Source organism: Ictidomys tridecemlineatus, chromosome 1 (genome assembly GCF_052094955.1).
Source record: "Ictidomys tridecemlineatus isolate mIctTri1 chromosome 1, mIctTri1.hap1, whole genome shotgun sequence".
NCBI lineage: Eukaryota > Metazoa > Chordata > Mammalia > Rodentia > Sciuridae > Ictidomys > Ictidomys tridecemlineatus.
In genome coordinates, this window is record NC_135477.1 from 257724765 (window position 1) to 257727290 (window position 2526).

The window sequence follows — 2526 nt, forward strand, 5'->3', positions numbered from 1 at the left end:
AGCAGATAGAAGTCCAAGCAAGCTGTCAGCAGAGAGGGTCATTTTGATGTGGACAGTGGCCATCAGAGAGCCAGGATGAGGGCTGCCGCTGGGAAACAGCCAGACACAGAGCATCAGCAGAACATCAGCTCTGAGCAGTATGCAAGAGTTGGCAGGCTCCTCTGGAAACAGGAGCTGGACTATAGTCTGTAGAAGGGGGAGCAGCCTTAAAAAGAGGGGCTCCATCCCACATGGGAGTCAGAGTGCTAGATCAGTTAGTGTAACAGCCATGGCCCTGGCCTGGGCAGCAGTGGCTAATGATGAACCATGGGGGTAAAGAGGCTTAGAACCAGACCTCTGGGCTAGGTTACCAATCCAGATACAAATGTCTACGTGGCTGACAGTGAATACCACCCAAAACCTGTGACATTCCTCTCCCATGGGAAATAAGCATCACTGAGAGATGACTTTCTGGCCAGGGATCCTGTCCGTCAGGCCAGTGTGTATCTAAAAGGAGCCATGTGGATGGAAAGCAAGGAAAGGTGTGTGTGTGCCTTCCTGTCCAAGGGGAAAAGCAGCACACCAATCACCCCCCTTTCTCCCTCTGTCAGCTGCAAGTAGAGAGCTACAGATTGACAGAGTCTAGGACCTTGAACTCTCGAAGAGGAAAGCTTCCACCAGACCAGGAACAATGGACCAGGGAGAAAGGAATAATCACTTGGGCACGGAAAGCTCCTTAAATGAGGGGCTTGTTTGTTATAGCAGCTGGTTTTTCCTGATAGATCCATGATAGGACCAGACAGAGTGCTGACCCCTGGATCACAGATCGCAACCCGTTAGCTGCCTCCTCTTCTGTCAACCACAACAGAACATGAGGTTGAAGACTTCATGGGTTCCATTCTTCTGATGAACCAAGGGCCCTTTCCTATCTCTGCCCTCCTTCTAGTGGCTACAGATGTGAGTCAGCCACTTTGCACCCAGGAAAGCCTGCTTGAAGCCAGGTCTGAGGGCTCTCAGGGACTCCCATCCAAAGCCACCATGCTGTGGTGCTCTCGGCACCAACTCTGCATTTTGACACTCTGTTGTCAGACTGCAGGCTGAATCTCATTGTCTTTTATCTGGGTCATTTTTAAGTCCTACACCCCTGTTGTGATCTCCTCCCATGCCTGCATGGGATTCTGAACACCAACTGGCAGCCCGGTTAACCCCAAACCAATCTTCCCGTCCCCTGGGGCTAACAGAGTTATGTAGCAAGGTAGATAGAACTTACCTTTCAAGTCACACAATCTTGGGTCTGAGTTATAGCCATTTGCCTCTAGGGACCATATCCAAGTTTCTAGTGCAACTGCATATCAACCTTTTCATATGAAAAACAGAAATATCATCATCCCTTGAGATGGATTGTGGAGGCTATGTCTGTGGATAATGCACACGTGAAGAAATGCTCAGTGGCGGCACACGTCAGGCACTCTCCAGACTCCATGGCTGCTGAGAGCCACAGCTGAGTCGGAATGGCCCCTGGCATTTTGCCAATAGTATTGATTGACAGGTGAGGCATTACTATCCGCCTCGGCCGCTACTTTGCAGTTCTCAACGCTACTTTGGAGTTCTCCTGGGGATTCCCGGAGAGTTCCCATTGGTTGGGGAAGTGCAGGAGGAGGGATTTCCGGAGGATATTTCCTGGACGAGCCACATGGTTCGGGAGGAGTTCCCAGGAGCGTGTGTGGAGCATGCTGGTAGAGTTCAGAAATAAAGTTTGTTCCTGCTTCAGTGGCTCGTGATTTGTGTCCAGCCAGACTGCCGCACATGGCAGGTGCTTTCTCCTCGTCTGCTATCTCATCCCCCCAAATGAGGCTCTAGAAGTTATCTTGTGTCTGGTTAGAAATGAAAGTGCTCAGAACTCATTAAAGCCACACATCTGACAAACGGAAGGTCCTCAAACTGTGGAGCCCCACATCCACCTCATGGTGCAGTGCTCCCTCCCGGGTACTCTCTCTGTCCTTGAACTTGACTTCTCATTAGACCACTCCAATCTTTTGATTTTATAGAAAGCCACAGGCTTATAGAAAGATCTCTTAACTTGGAGCTGATAACTCTGATTCTGCCACTCTACCGTGTGTGTATGACCTGGCACAAGCTTCTTGGCACTTCAGTTTCTTCCCAAGAGAAGTGAGTAAGTCAGATGGACTGTGAGGAAAATGGCCTCCCGAGTGTCAGGCTGCATGGCTGTGAGCTGTTCTGCTCAACTGTCCTGCCTTGTTTCCTCTTCCAGTTTGGCCAAACCGCAGCCATCTGTGAACTACACTTGATGCTTTCCTAATGTTGTCTGCAAGCCCTGGCAAAACCATTGCACTTCCCCATGCTGAAGCCATTCAATGTAAGGAAGAAGCCTGTTCTCATTCCCCTCTGTGCCTGTGGCCCTGTGGTAGGTAACACATTTTGCCATCTGCTCTGGTTATCTACAGCATAACAACTCACTCAAAGCTTAGTAGCTTAGAAAACATAGTTCCCTCTCTGGGTCGGGAACTTAGGAATCACTCAGTAGGT